Source organism: Lynx rufus, unplaced genomic scaffold (genome assembly GCF_022079265.1).
Source record: "Lynx rufus isolate CCGP_SWC_20201006 ecotype Redwood Valley unplaced genomic scaffold, mLynRuf1.p SCAF_4, whole genome shotgun sequence".
Lineage (NCBI taxonomy): Eukaryota > Metazoa > Chordata > Mammalia > Carnivora > Felidae > Lynx > Lynx rufus.
The window spans coordinates 113,680,293-113,696,401 of record NW_025814856.1 but is presented as its reverse complement, the minus strand read 5'-3'; positions in this window follow the sequence as shown (position 1 = coordinate 113,696,401).

Below are 16,109 nucleotides of genomic sequence, written 5' to 3'. Positions count from 1 at the left end.
GCAGGACCTTTTTTCCCCCAAATCTGGTGCAAAATTGATGATATATGAAACAATAGAGCATGTGAAATATGTTGCTTTTATATGGAAAATGTCTCCAGTTTGTTTCATTTGATCATTTTTCCTATAAAAACTTTATTAAAACCTTCTCAAGCATATCTGGCATTGAAACTAAAACAGCAACCTCAGCATGTAGAGTGAATGTATAGACTTGTTCAGCCTTCTCATAAAGGCACCAGATAAAATCCAGCTTGTAAAACGAGGTAACAGTTAAAATTATTCCATAGCAAATGTACTGTGCCAGCTCTGTGTGCCAACTCATAAATATTTCTATCCACATACACTTTCCAAAGGATAGTTTTCCAGTTGCAATTAAACTCCAAGCTGTTGCATATTTTGGGGCTTCAGTAATTTTGCCTATAGACAATTAAAATTTTGAAAGAGTTATTCTCTTAGTTATTAAAATTATAATAAATTATTTTTAAAGAAATTTGCCTTCAAATCTTAGGTATTCTTATGTAGTAGGCTATATTCTAAATCTGAAGACCTCCTCTTTAATAAGGTGGTAGTACTCTCCACTTTTCCACAGCTAAACCCATAGGGGAGAGCTTCAGACACATACAATGGTTCTAGTAAGAAACACTAATAAATTCATTAAAACCAAAGATTAATGTGTTGATCCCAACCTCAAAATAGCAAGAGCTCGACCATTTGATTCTAAAGAAATGCAAACATTTTGACTTCCTGAGTTTTCTGTGGCAAGTAAGTTTTTATGATTTTATGCCCCAAACAGCTAGACATCCTGTGAAATGCCCTGCCTGTATTTCTTTGTGGATCTATGACCTGTATTGTTATTTATTTTTAAATATTCATAGTATGTTAAAAATTCTTATTTGTTGAGTGCCCACTATGTTCCAGGATCTGTCCTAGATGCTTACTTAGTTTAATCCTCGCAATTATTCCTGTATTGCACATAAGAAAATGGAGGCTCAGGGAAGTTGAGTAACATCACCAATGTCACACAGCCTAGAAATAACAAAGCTAGCTAAGTTTCAGACTTAGTTCTGGATGAAATAAGTACTATGAATTAGATTAGTGAAAGTAGCCTCTTGTCTAAAAGAAGTAAACTACAAAATAAAGCACTAATAAATATCATTTTATCTCATTTTTATTTCCATATATTTATGTTTTGTTTGTAAGAAAACTGTAAGTGAAAGATGGCAAAATAAATCCTAAAAATAAATCCAAACCTGCAGTAAGGCTACTCTTCTTCTATTTTTGTTGTTGTTGGTGGTTGTGGTGCTGATGAAATCTAAATTTGGAAACAAGAATCAGAGCTGTAAAGATACTTAAAGGTTAAAGATTCTTTCTAGCTACTTCAGTAGTCAGTTCAAATAAGTATTTCATATTCCTTCAATAATGTTTTAATGAGTATACCATTCTATCCTTTCTTAAAGTTTACTACCATTTGCTTTCCATTAGAAAATCATTTTAAATTAAGAGCCCCTTTAAAATGAAAAGTCCATAGGCTGTAAGAAGCTAATAAATGAGATAATATTCTTTTGTATTTCACCAACCTGAACCTTGAAAAAAATGTATATATATATATATATATACATAAATATATGATTAAAGTATAAATTATCCAACTTTTTACATTTCTTTACTGTCCTCTTCCACGGCACAGCTATTACCCAATGTAGAGAACGTACTCTTTTTTAGCCTCTTCCAAGGCACTTATGTCTCCTGAAGTGTGTCCAGTAATAGAAGGTAATTTACTTCTTTTTGAAGCCAGAGTAAAAGCTGATCAGGCCAGGATAGCTCAAGCTACCTGCCAGCCACTTTCAAAGGCAGCAGAAAAACAGTAAGTCTCCATGACAAGGTTCAGGTGAATTCTTGCTGCCCTGGAACACAGGACCTTATAAATTGTTTTGTAAAGTGTTGAATTTCTATCCTTATTCTAGTTTCTCTAAATAAATCGCATTATTGCCCAAAGAAGGTTTGAAATGCCAAAACGAACTGGTGCCAGTGGAAAATTCAACTAGTGATGAATAGAAGATTAATCATCAAGGAAATGAGTAGCCTTGGTTTAATGCATAGGAGTTTAAGAAGACAGCATATTTGACCTGCAGCATTTTTCAGCTACAGCATTGCTAGAAGGCAGCATTTTGCTCTTTCTTAGTAATGTTGTGGAAGAGAAAGAAAACTGGATTTGGAGTACAAAGATTTGAGTTTTAAAAGGGGAGAGAAAGGGAGCAAATGTTTTTTGAGGACTTTGGTAAGCAATAGTCACTGAGTTAAGGGTATTCATGTTTTATCTCATTAAATCCTCACAACACTGGGACTTAAAGAGCTTAAGAGACTTGTCCTAGATCAGAGCTAGAGAGCAGCAGAAGTAGAACATAGCTATATGTTAATCCAAACGTGGAGGTCATCTTGCCACTCTTCTTATAAACATAATCAGTTTATCATGGAGAAGAACAATCCATTCATTTTTCTCAGTGTCATCTGAATGTCACCTGCATCAAAATCATTTGGAAATCCCCAGTCGCATTCCAGAACTATGGAACCAGAATCTTGGAGAAGGGCCTGGGATGTGGCAAGTATAATAGGTCCCATGCTGTGCTTTATCATGCATATTAAAATCTGTGAGCTGCTGCTCTAGAAGAGGGTATGGAAGACTGGAATAATACAAATTGCAAATGGTACTTGAACAATTTCCTCTATTAAAGTTATTCAAAACCAAGTATAACACACAGGTTCTTGTGACTGGGAAGCAATTTGTAAATATGCCAACAGCCCCAATGCTATAAAGGAAGCCTGAGGGAATACATGGATATTTGCTGGTAGGTACAGTCAGCCAAATGCCAGACAAGAAATCTTTTGCTCAAGATCAACACAATTCTTGTTGTCCGAAAGACTGTCAACTATATATTTTATTTTTTACATGCTGGGGTATAGACATATCTATTTGGAATTTGTTTTGTAACTGACTGATCAACAAGGAGATGCAAATGGAATCATGGAATAGAGGAAAGATCCTGGATTTTCGAGAACTACAGACTTGGGATTGAATGTTTACTGAGTGGATGACCTAATTAAATTTTTGTGGCCTCAAATTTGTTATCTTTAAAATGAAATAATAATAGCAACTAGAACCTTATTATGTTGCCATGAGGATTAGAGATAAAACATGTAAAGCACATGACACTGAGTCTGGTACAAAGAAAATAGTTAATGATAACCTATGTCATCATCATTATTAGTGACATTTGTTATCAAGTAAATAGAAGTGAAATGTGTTCATTACATACATGTATACTCTTTAAGAGAATCACCTCTAGAGTATATGATGGTAAACCATTCAATAGAGAGATATACCTAGTCTTGAAAATTGTCCGTAAGAAATCAGTACATTCTATAAATAATTCTATTCTTCATCATCTGTCTTGAAACATTACTGAGAGGAATTCTAGGGAAGATGGCGGCATAGGAGGATGCTGGGCTCACCGCTTGTCCTGCTGATCACTTAGATTCCACCTACACCTGCCTAAATAACCCAGAAAACCACCAGAAGATTGGCAGAACGGAGTCTCCGGAGCCAAGCGCAGATGAGAGGCCCACGGAAGAGGGTAGGAAGGGCGGAGAGGCGGTGCGCGCTACACTGACTGGCGGGAGGGAGCCGGGGCGGAGGGGCGGTCCACCGGCCAAGCAGAGCCCCGAGTCTGGCTTGCAAAAGCGGAGGGGCCAGACGGAGTGTGTTCTGACAGCAAGCGGGACTTAGCATCTGGGAGGTCATAAGTTAACAGTTCTGCTCGGAAAGCAGGAAGGCTGGAGGACAACGGGAGGGAGAGTTGCTGAGCCCCGAGACAACAGAGCTCAGTTTGGCGGGGAACAAAGGCGCTCGCCAGCACCATCTCCCTTGCCCATCCCCCAGCCAAAATCCCAAAGGGAACCAGTTCCCGCCAGGGAACCTGCTCGCTCCACGCTCCACGCAAACACCCAACTCTGTGCTTCTGCAGAGCCACCCCTCCGGCAGCGGATCTGACTCCCTCCCACCACGACAGGGCCCCTCCTGAAGTGGATCACTGAAGGAGAAGTGCGCTAAGCCTGCCCCTCCTGCCCCCGTGCACCTTGCCTACCCACCCCAGCTAATACTCCAGATCCCCAGCACCACAAGCCTGGCAGTGTGCAAGTAGCCCAGACGGGCCACACCACCCACAGTGAATCCCGCCCCTAGGAGAGGGGAAGAGAAGGCACACACCAGTCGGACTGTGGCCCCAGAAGTGGGCTGGGGGCAGACATCAGGTCTGACTGTGGCCCCGCCCACCAACTCCAGTTATACACCACAGCACAGGGGAAGTGCCCTGCAGGTCCGCACTACTACAGGGACTATCCAAAATGACGAAACAGAAGAATTCCCCTCAAAAGAATCTCCAGGAAATAACAACAGCTAATGAACTGATCAAAAAGGATTTAAATAATATAACAGAAAGTGAATTTAGAATAATAGTCATAAAATTAATCACTGGGCTTGAAAACAGTATAGAGGACAGCAGAGAATCTATTGCTACAGAGATCAAGGGACTAAGGAATAGTCAGGAGGAGCTGAAAAACGCTATAAACGAGATGCAAAATAAAATGGAAACGACCACGGCTCGGATTGAAGAGGCAGAGGAGAGAATAGGTGAACTAGAAGATAAAATTATGGAAAAAGAAGAGGCTGAGAAAAAGAGAGAGAAAAAAATCCAGGAGTATCAGGGGAAAATTAGAGAACTAAGTGATGCACTAAAGAGAAATAATCTACACATAATTGGTATTCCAGAGGAGGAAGAGAGAGGGAAAGGTGCTGAAGGGGTACTTGAAGAAATTATAGCTGAGAACTTCCCTGAACTGGGGAAGGAAAAAGGCATTGAAATCCAAGAGGCACAGAAAACTCCCTTCAGACTTAACTTGAATCGATCTTCTGCACGACATATCATAGTGAAACTGGCAAAATACAAGGATAAAGAGAAAATTCTGAAAGCAGCAAGGGATAAACGTGCCCTAACATATAAAGGGAGACCTATAAGACTCGTGACTGATCTCTCTTCTGAAACTTGGCAGGCCAGAAAGGATTGGCAGGAGATCTTCAATGTGATGAACAGAAAAAAATATGCAGCCGAGAATCCTTTATCCAGCAAGTCTGTCATTTAGACTAGAAGGAGAGATAAAGGTCTTCCCAAACAAACAAAAACTGAAGGAATTCGTCACCACTAAACCAGCCCTACAAGAGATCCTAAGGGGGATCCTGTGAGACAAAGCACCAGAGACATTGCTACAAGCATGAAACCTACAGACAAAACAATGACTCTAAACCCATATCTTTCTACAATAACACTGAATGTAAATGGACTAAATGCACCAACCGAAAGACATAGGGTATCAGAATGGATAAAAAAACAAGATCCATCTATTTGCTGCCTACAAGAGACTCATTTTAAACCTGAGGACACCTTCAGATTGAGAGTGAGGGGATGGAGAACTATTTATCATGTCACTGGAAGCCAAAGAAAGCTGGAGTAGCCATACTTATATCAGACAAACAAGACTTTAAATTAAAGGCTGTAACAAGAGATGAAGAAGGGCATCATATAATACTTACAGGGTCTATCCATCAGGAAGAGCTAACAATTATAAATGTCTATGTGCCGAATACGGGAGCCCCCAAATATATAAAACAATTACTCACAAACATAAGCAACCTTATTGATAAGAATGTGGTAATTGCAGGGGACTTTAACACTCCACTTACAGAAATGGATAGATCATCTAGACACACGGTCAATAAAGAAACAAGGGCCCTGAATGAGACATTGGATCAGATGGACTTGACAGATATATTTAGAACTCTGCATCCCAAAGCAACAGAGTATACTTTCTTCTCAAGTGCACATGGAACATTCTCCAAGATAGATCATATACTGGGTCACAAAACAGCCCTTCATAAGTATACAAGAATTGAAATCATACCATGCATACTTTCAGACCACAATGCTATGAAGCTTGAAATCAACCACAGGAAAAAGTCTGGAAAACCTCCAAAAGCATGGAGGTTAAAGAACACCCTACTAACGAATGAGTGGGTCAACCAGGCAATTAGAGAAGAAATTAAAAAAATATATGGAAACAAATGAAAATAAAAATACAACAATCGAAACGCTTTGGGATGCAGCGAAGGCAGTCCTGAGAGGAAAATACGTTGCAATCCAGGCCTATGTCAAGAAACAAGAAAAATCCCAAATACAAAATCTAACAGAACACCTAAAGGAAATAGAAGCAGAACAGCAAAGACAGCCTAAACCCAGCAGAAGAAGAGAAATAATAAAGATCAGAGCAGAAATAAACAATATAGAATCTAAAAAAACTGTAGAGCAGATCAACGAAACCAAGAGTTGATTTTTTGAAAAAATAAACAAAATTGACAAACCTCTAGTCAGGCTTCTCAAAAAGAAAAGAGAGATGACCCAAATAGATAAAACCATGAATGAAAATGGAATTATTACAACCAATCCCTCAGAGATACAAACAATTATCAGGGAATACTATGAAAAATTATATGCCAACAAATTGGACAACCTGGAAGAAATGAACAAATTACTAAACACCCACACTCTTCCAAAACTCAATCAGGAGGAAATAGAAAGCTTGAACAGACCCATAACCAGCAATGAAATTGAATCAGTTATCAAAAATCTCCCAACAAATAAGAGTCCAGGACCAGATGGCTTCCCAGGGGAGTTCTACCAGACGTTTAAAGCAGAGATAATACCTATCCTTCTCAAGCTATTCCAAGAAATAGAAAGGGAAGGAAAACTTCCAGACTCATTCTATGAAGCCAGTATTACTTTGATTCCTAAACCAGACAGAGACCCAGTAAAAAAAGGGAACTACAGGCCGATATCCCTGATGAGTATGGATGCAAAAATTCTCAATAAGATACCAGCAAATCAAATTCAACAGCATATAAAAAGAATTATTCACCATGATCAAGTGGGATTCATTCCTGGGATGCAGGGCTGGTTCAACATTTGCAAATCAATCAACGTGATACATCACATTAATAAAAGAAAAGGTAAGAACCATATGATCCTGTCAATCGATGCAGAAAAGGCCTTTGACAAAATTCAGCACTCCTTCTTAATAAAAACCATTGAGAAAGTCGGGATAGAAGGAACATACTTAAAGATCATAAAAGCCATTTATGAAAAGCCCACAGCTAACATCATCCTCAATGGGGAAAAACTGAGAGCTTTTTCCCTGAGATCAGGAACACGACAGGGATGCCCACTCTCACCGCTGTTGTTTAACATAGTGTTGGAAGTTCTAGTATCAGCAATCAGACCACAAAAGGAAATCAAAGGCATCAAAATTGGCAAAGATGAAGTCAAGCTTTCACTTTTTGCAGATGACATGATACTATACATGGAAAATCTGATAGACTCCACCAAAAGTCTGCTAGAACTGATACATGAATTCAGCAAAGTTGCAGGATACAAAATCAATGTACAGAAATCAGTTGCATTCTTATACACTAACAATGAAGCAACAGAAAGACAAATAAAGAAACTGATCCCATTCACAATTGCACCAAGAAGCATAAAATACCTAGGAATAAATCTAAGCAAAGATGTAAAAGATCTGTATGCTGAAAACTATAGAAAGCTTATGAAGGTAATTGAAGAAGATATAAAGAAATGGAAAGACCTTCCCTGCTCATGAATTGGAAGAATAAATATTGTCAAAATGTCAATACTACCCAAAGCTATCTACACATTCAATGCAATCCCAATCAAAATTGCGCCAGCATTCTTCTCGAAACTAGAACAAGCAATCCTAAATTCATATGGAACTACAAAAGACCCTGAATAGCCAAAGTAATTTTGAAGAAGACCAAAGCAGGAGGCATCACAATCCCAGACTTTAGTCTCTACTACAAAGCTGTAATCATCAAGACAGCATGGTATTGGCACAAAAACAGACACGTAGACCAATGGAATAGAATAGAAACCCCAGAACTAGACCCACAAACATATGGCCAACTCATCTTTGACAAAGCAGGAAAGAACATCCAGTGGAAAAAAGACTGTCTGTTTAACAAATGGTGCTGGGAGAACTGGACAGCAACATGCAGAAGGTTGAAACTAGACCACTTTCTTACACCATTCACAAAAATAAACTCAAAATTGATAAAGGACCTGAACGTGAGACAGGAAACCATCAAAACCCTAGAGGAGAAAGCAGGAAAAGACCTCTCTGACCTCAGCCGTAGCAATCTTTTACTTGACACATCCCCAAAGGCAAGGGAATTAAAAGCAAAAATGAATTAATAGGACCTTATGAAGATAAAAAGCTTCTGCACAGCAAAGGAAACAACCAACAAAACTAAAAGGCAACCAACGGAATGGGAAAAGATATTTGCAAATGACGTATCGGACAAAGGGCTAGTATCCAAAATCTATCAATAGCTCACCAAACTCCACACCCGAAAAACAAATAACCCAGTGAAGAAATGGGCAGAAAACATCCGGATGGCCAACAGGCACATGACAAGATGCTCAACGTCACTCCTCATCAGGGAAATACAAATCAAAACCACACTCAGATATCACCTCACGCCAGTCAGAGTGGCCAAAATGAACAAATCAGGAGACTATAGATGCTGGAGACAATGTGGAGAAACGGGAACCCTCTTGCACTGTTGGTGGGAATGCAAATTGGTGCAGCCACTCTGGAAAACAGTGTGGAGGTTCCTCAGAAAATTAAAAATAGACCTACCCTATGACCCAGCGAAAGCACTGCTAGGAATTTACCCAAGGGATACAGGAGTACTGATGCATAGGGGCACTTGTACCCCAATGTTTATAGCAGCACTCTCAACAGTAGCCAAATTATGGAAAGAGCCCAAATGTCCATCAACTGATGAATGGATAAAGAAATTGTGGTTTATATACACAATGGAGTACTACGTGGCAATGAGAAAGAATGAAATATGGCCCTTTGTAGCAACGTGGATGGAACTAGAGAGTGTGATGCTAAGTGAAATAAGCCATACAGAGAAAGACAGATACCATATGTTTTCACTCTTATGTGGATCCTGAGAAACTTAACAGAAACCCATGGGGGAGGGGATGGAAAAAAAAAAAAAAACAAACAAGGAGGTTAGAGTGGGAGAGAGCCAAAGCATAAGAGACTTAAAAACTGAGAACAAACTGAGGGTTGATGGGGGGTGGGAGGGAGGGGAGGGTGGGTGATGGGTATTGAGGAGGGCACCTTTTGGGATGAGCACTGGGTGTTGTATGGAAACCAATTTGACAGTAAATTTCATATATTGAAAAAAAATTTAACAAAAAGAAACATTACTGAGAATCTTGAAATTGTATCTTAATATTGTTGAAACTTTTCTTAAATCTTTATTCTATATAATACTTCATATTTCTGATACATGTATAGAACAAAAATCCTATCATGCTCCATGGCTAAGTTTTAGCATCTAGATTTTAAAGTTTTATTCTAAATGTCAAAAGACAACTTAGACTCTAGAAATTTTAGTTTGGTAGCTTGTTGTATCTATCAGATATATGATTGACATATTTTAGCCAATCACTCTTATTCTAAAAACAACTTGTAAGTTATAGGTGTATAAATTAAAAAAAAACATAGAATATTTTAACTTGATGGTATTCCTAACTACCTATACTTAAATCATTAGTTCTGTACAACTTGTCTTGTATGGAACATACCATTTTTTTTCCCAGGAAAAATCTATTTTAAGTTGGGTCAATAAAGTATCTATAGCATTTATGCAATTATCGTATCAGCCAGTGCTGATAAAATTGTGAAATAAATTTGTGGGTATGTTTTTGTTTGTTGAAGTTATGATACTGTTTCTGGGAAGCCTATTAAAATGGATGTATTTCAACTTTGAATGATTTAGGTGGGGAAAGGAAAACCTTAGGAAAAACCCTTGTTTATAAAGCTCTGTTTATTTAGGCTCTTCATATCTGAATATCTTTTTAATTGGAATAATTTTTGCTGGGTGAGTGATGACAAAAATCAGTAACTCTCTGACACTTCTCCCATGAAAATGGATACTGAAAATTGTGTATTTATGGGAGAAGAGCTTAATAAGTCTGACTTTGTTAGCTTTTTACATAAAATCATTCATAGGGGAGTCTTCAGCAAATCCAAATTTTTGTGTATAGCTGAGCAAAGTCTCTTATCTTGTCAGCTAAAAATTTCTTTTTATTCATTGCTTTGATTGTGATTATATAAGCCAAACAATCCTTGAGAAACTGCAAGGCCTCAATCTACTTATTTGTGACATTTTTTATTATAAGTAGCACTTATTATGTCTTTACTACATTTCAGATTTCTTAAAAATGGGTAAAAATATATGGAAATGTTTTTAAAATTTCTGTTATGACTTCTTTTTTGACTAATGAGTTTGTTTCTAAATATGTGGGATTATAATTTCTTTTTGTTATTAATTTCTTACTTAATTGCTTTCTAGTCACAGAAGGGGGTTTGTATGACACATTCAACTTTGGGGAGTAGTTTTATGGCCTTATACATGATTGATTTTGTAAATGTTCCATGTGTGCTTGAGAAAAATGTGGACTCTAATATTTGTTCCATTCATTCAGTATTAGTTATGTCATTGAAATTTCTATAGTAGCTGATTTTTAATCTGCATGATCTGTAAGTAGTTGGAAGAGATGTTAAAATCTCCTTTTATGGTCTAATTCTTCCCCTGGTCTAATTCTTCAAGATGGTCTAATTCTTCCCCTGGTACTTTTTTTCTATATTATTAATTTTTGTTTGCTGTATTAGCAACTTTATTGCTATATTATCAATTCTTAAATAGATTTCTTGAAATACAATTAATATATAATCCTCCTATTTAAAATGTACTATTCAATGGTTTTTAGTATATTTGGAAATAAATACAAACATCACCACTGTCAATATTAGAACATTTTCATCTCAGAAAGAAACTCCATACCTTTTATCTATCACCAGCCTGCCTACCCACCACTCCTTCCTTCCTATCCTAAGCAGCCATTAATTTACTTTCTATTTCTGTTTACTTTCTATTTCTATTCTGAACTTTCATGTAAATGAAGTTATATTTGCTTATCCATTTGTTCACTGATGAAGATCTGGATTGTTTCTACCTTTCAGCTATTATGAATAATGCTGCATGTACACCTTTTTGTGTGGGTATATGTTTTCATTTCTTGGGTATTTATCTAGGAGTGAAATTGCTGAGACATATGTTGCCTCTGTGAGCAAATGTCAGGATTTTTTCCAAAATGGTTGCACCATTTTACATTTTTTCTATCAGTATATGGGGGTTCCAATTTTTTCAAATGTTTACCAACACTTGTTAACATATAACTTTTTGATTTTAGCCATCCTAGTAGGTGTGAAATGGTATTTCGTTGTGGTTTTTATTTGCATTTTTCTGTTGACTAATGATGTTGAGCATCTTTTCATGTGCTTATTTGCCATTTTTTTTAAACTCAGTTTTTTGTTCATTCTGCTTTCTGTTACTTATCCAATGCCTGACACATAGTGGAGATTAATAAATGTTTGTTGAATCAAATAATACATTTAATTAGATTTAAAGTGCCAATAATTTATGTAAAATTCTGGATACATAGTAGACACTAAAATAGTGGTTGTAACTGATTTTTTTTTAATGTTTAAAGTTTTTAAATAAATTCCAGTTAACACACAGTGTACTATTAGGTTCAGGTGCAGAATTTAGTGGTTCATCCCTTCCATACGGCACTCAGTGCTCATCACAACAAGTGTACTCCTTAATACCCATCACCAATTTAACCCATCCACCTGCCCACCTCCCTCCATTGGCCATCACTTTGTTCTATATAGTTAAGAGTCTGTTTCCTGGTTTTCTTCTCTTTTTTACCCCCATGTTCATTTGCTTTATTTATTTTTTTTTAATTCCACATATGAGTCTTTCACTGACTTATTTTGCTTGGCATAATATACTCTAGCTCCATCCATGGCATTGCAAATGCAAGATTTCATTCTTTTTGATGACTGAGTAATATTCCATTTCATATGTATGTGTATTCCATTTCATATATATATATAGTTCACAACTTCTTTATCCATTCATCAGTTGATGTACCTTTTTTAAAATTTATTTTATTCATTTATTTTGTGTGGGGAGGAGCAGGAGGGAGAGAAATAGAATCCCAGGCAGGCACTGTGCTGTCTGTCAGTGCAGAACCCCATGCGGGGCTTCAACTCACGAATGGTGAGTTCATGACCTGAGCCGAAATCACTTAACCGACTGAGCCACCCAGGCACCCCAGTTGATGCACATTTGGGCTCTTTCCATAATTTGGCTATTGTTAATGCTGCTATAAACATCAGGGTGCATGTATCCCTTTGAATCAGTATTTTTGTATCCTTTGGGTAAATACCTACCAGTGCAATTGCTAGGTCATAAGATAGTGGTCTTTTTAACTTTGTGAGAAACCTCCATGCTGTTTTCCAGAGTGGCTGCACCAGTTTGCATTCAGTGTAAGAGGATTTCCCTTTCTCTGCATCCTCACCAATATCTCTTGTTTCCTGTGTTGTTAATTTTAGCCATTCTGACAGGTGTGAAGTGATCAGTCATCATAGTTTTGATTTATATTTCCTTGATGATGAGTGATGCTGAGCATCTTTTAGCCATCTGTATGTCTTCTTTGGAAAAATGTCTATTTATGTCTTTTGCCCATTTCTTAACCAGATTATTTGTTTTTTGGATATTGAGTTTGAGAAGATCTTTATAGATCTTGGATACTAACCCTTTATCTGATGTGTCATTTTCAAATATCTTCTCCCATTCCGTAGGTTGCCTTTTAGTTTTGTTGATTGTTTTCTTCAGTGTGTGGAGGCTTTTTATCTTGATGAAGTCCCAATAGGTCATGTTTGCTTTTGTTTCCCTTGACTCTAGAGTTGTATTTAGTAAGAAGTTCCTATGGCCAATGTCAAAAAGGTTGCTTCCTATGTTCTCTTCTAGGATTTTGATGGTTTTAGGTGTCACATTCAAATCTTTAATCCATTTTGAGTTTATTTTTGTGTATGGTGTAAGAAAGTGGTCCAGATTCATTCTCTTCATGTTGCTGTCCAGTTCTCTCAACACCATTTGTTGAAGAGACTGTCTTTTTTTTCCACTGGATATTCTTTCCTGCTTTGTTAAAGATTAATTGGCCATATAGTTGTGGGTCTACTTTTGGGTTTTCTGTTCTGTTCCATTGATCTATGTGTCTGTTTTTATGCCAGTACCATGCTGTCTTGATGACGACAGGTTTGTAATAGAACTTAAAGTCCAGAATCATAATGCCTCCAGGTTTGCTTTTCTTTTTCAAGATTGCTTTGGCTCCTTGGGGTCTTTTGTGGTTCCATACAAATGTGAGGATTGTTTTTCCTAGCTCTGTGAAAAATGCTGTTGGTATTTTGATAGGAATTGCATTAAATGTGTAGATTTCTTTGGGTAGTATGGACATTTTAACAATGTTTGTTCTTCCAATTCCAGAGATGGGATGTTTTTCCATATTTCTGTGTCTTCTTCAATTTCTTTCATAACTGTTCTATAGTTTTCAGACTCTAAATCTTTTACCTCTTTGGTTAGGTTTATTCCTAGGTATCTTACGGTTTTTGGTGCAACTGTAAGTGGGATTGATTCCTTGATTTCTTTTTCTGTTGCCTCATTATTGATATATAGAAGTGCAAGAGATTTCTGCACTGTTGATTTTATATCCTGCAACTTTGCTGAATTCATATATTCTTAGTTCTAGCAAATTTTTTGTGTCAGGTTTTCTATATAGAGCATCATGTCATCTGCAAATAGTGAATGTTTGACTTTTTCCTTGCTGATTTCAATGATTTTTATTTCTTTTTGTTGTCTGATTGTTGAGGCTAGTACTTCCAGTATTATATTAAATAGTAATGGTGAGAATGGACATCCCTGTCTTGTTCTTGACGATAGAGGGAAAGCTCTCAGTTTTTCTCCATTGAGGATGCTATTAGTTGTGGGTCTTTAGTATATGACTTTTATGATGTTAAGGTATGTTTTATCCATCTCTCCTTTGTTGAGGATTTTTATCAAGACTGGATGCAGTATTTTGTTAAATGCTTTTTCTGCATCTATTGAGAAGGTCATATGGTTCTTATCCTTTCTTTTATTAATGTGTTATATCATATTGGTTGATTTGTGAATATTGAACCACCCTCACAGCCCAAGAAGAAATCCCACCTGTTCCTGGTGAATAATTCTTTTAATGTACTGTTGGATTTGATTTGCTAGTATCTTGTTGAGATATGACCATTACTTTAAAATCTTTATCAGGCATACTGCTTATCATCATTTCCTTTAGGTCCCTTGCTGTGATTTTGCCTGATTCTTTTGTTTGAGAGATACTCCTTTGTCTCCTCATTTTGTCTAACTTTCTATCTGTTTCTCTGTGTTAGGAATGTCAGCTATGTCTCCTGCTCTTTAAAGTAACGACCTTATGAAGAAGAGGTCCTGTGGTGCATTGTACTACAACATCCCCTGTTCACCGGAACATAGCACTTCAGGAATGTCTCCTGTGTGTGTTATGCACACACCACTACTTTCGTGGCTGAGTCACATCTGCCTTCATTCCAGTTGTCTGGGGCCACCTTGGGCTTGAGTTGGGTCAGACCAGTCATTTGCCATATTGTGGTCGCACCAAACTGCAGGGCACTCTCCCTAAATTGTCTCCTGAGAAGCTTTTTCTGGTGGGTGAGGACCGTAGTCAGACCAGATGTCTGTCCACAGCCTGCAGTCAAACTGGTACGTGTGGTTTCCTTCCCTTCTCCCCAGGGCAGAATTTACTTTGGGGTGGTTTTGATCTCTGTTAAAGTTGCTTGCACACAGCTACTTTTTTCAGTTTATCTATTTTTAAACTTATGCTTTTGATTTCAAATCTAAGAATCCATTGCCAAATTGAAGGTCATGAAGATTTATCCCTATACCTTTTTAATAGGTTTATAGTGTTCTTTTATATCTAGATGTTTGATCCATCTTGAAGTAAGTTTAGTGAATATGTGAAGTAAAGGTCCAACTTCTTTTTTTTTTTTTTTTTTTTTTGCATGTGACTATCCAGTTGTCCCAGAAGTATTTGATGCGAAAAGCATCCTTTCCTCATTTAATGATTGTGGCACTCTTGTCGAAAAACAGTTGACTATAGATGTATAGGTTTATTTCAGCACTCTCCATTTTATTCCATTGATTTATATGTCTACCTTTGTTACAGTACTACATTGTCTTGATTACTATTGCTTTGTAGTTAAAATTTGAAGTCAGGAAGGGTGATTCCTTCTACTTTGTTTTTCTCTTTCAGTTTTGTTTTGGCTTTTCTAGGTCCCTTGCAATTCCGTATGTATTTCAAAATGAACTTTTTAAGTTGTTCAAAAAGGCAGCTGGGATTTCAATTGTGTTGAATTATAGATCACTTTGGGGAGTGTTGCCATTTTAATCGTGTTCAGTCTTCTGATTCATGAACATGAGATGTTTTCCCATTTATTTTTATTGTCTTTAATTTCTTTCAACAATGTTTTGTGCTTTTCAGTGCAGTCTTCTTGAGCCAGTTTTGTTACTTTGCATCTTTCTAGGAGTTGTCCATTTCCTCTTAAGTTATCTTATTGGTGTCTAATTGTTTGTAGTACTCCTTTATTATCCTTTTTATGTGTGTAATGTCCCCTCTTTCATTACTTATTCTGGTAAATTGAGATTATGTCTTTTTTCCAGGTCTACATAGTTAAACATTTTCCAATTTTGTTATTTTAATAGAACCACCTTTTGGTTTCATTGATACTCTCCATTGTTTTTCTATTTTCTATTTCATTTTTTTCTCCTATAATCTTTATTATTTCCTTCTTTCTGCTTGCTTTAGGCTTTGTTTGTCCTTCTTTTCTAGTGTCTTAAGGAGGAAAGCTAGGTTTTCATTTGAATTCTCTATTATTTCTTAATATAGACATAAACAGTTAGAAATTTCCTTCTAAAGCTCTGCTTTAGCATCCCATAA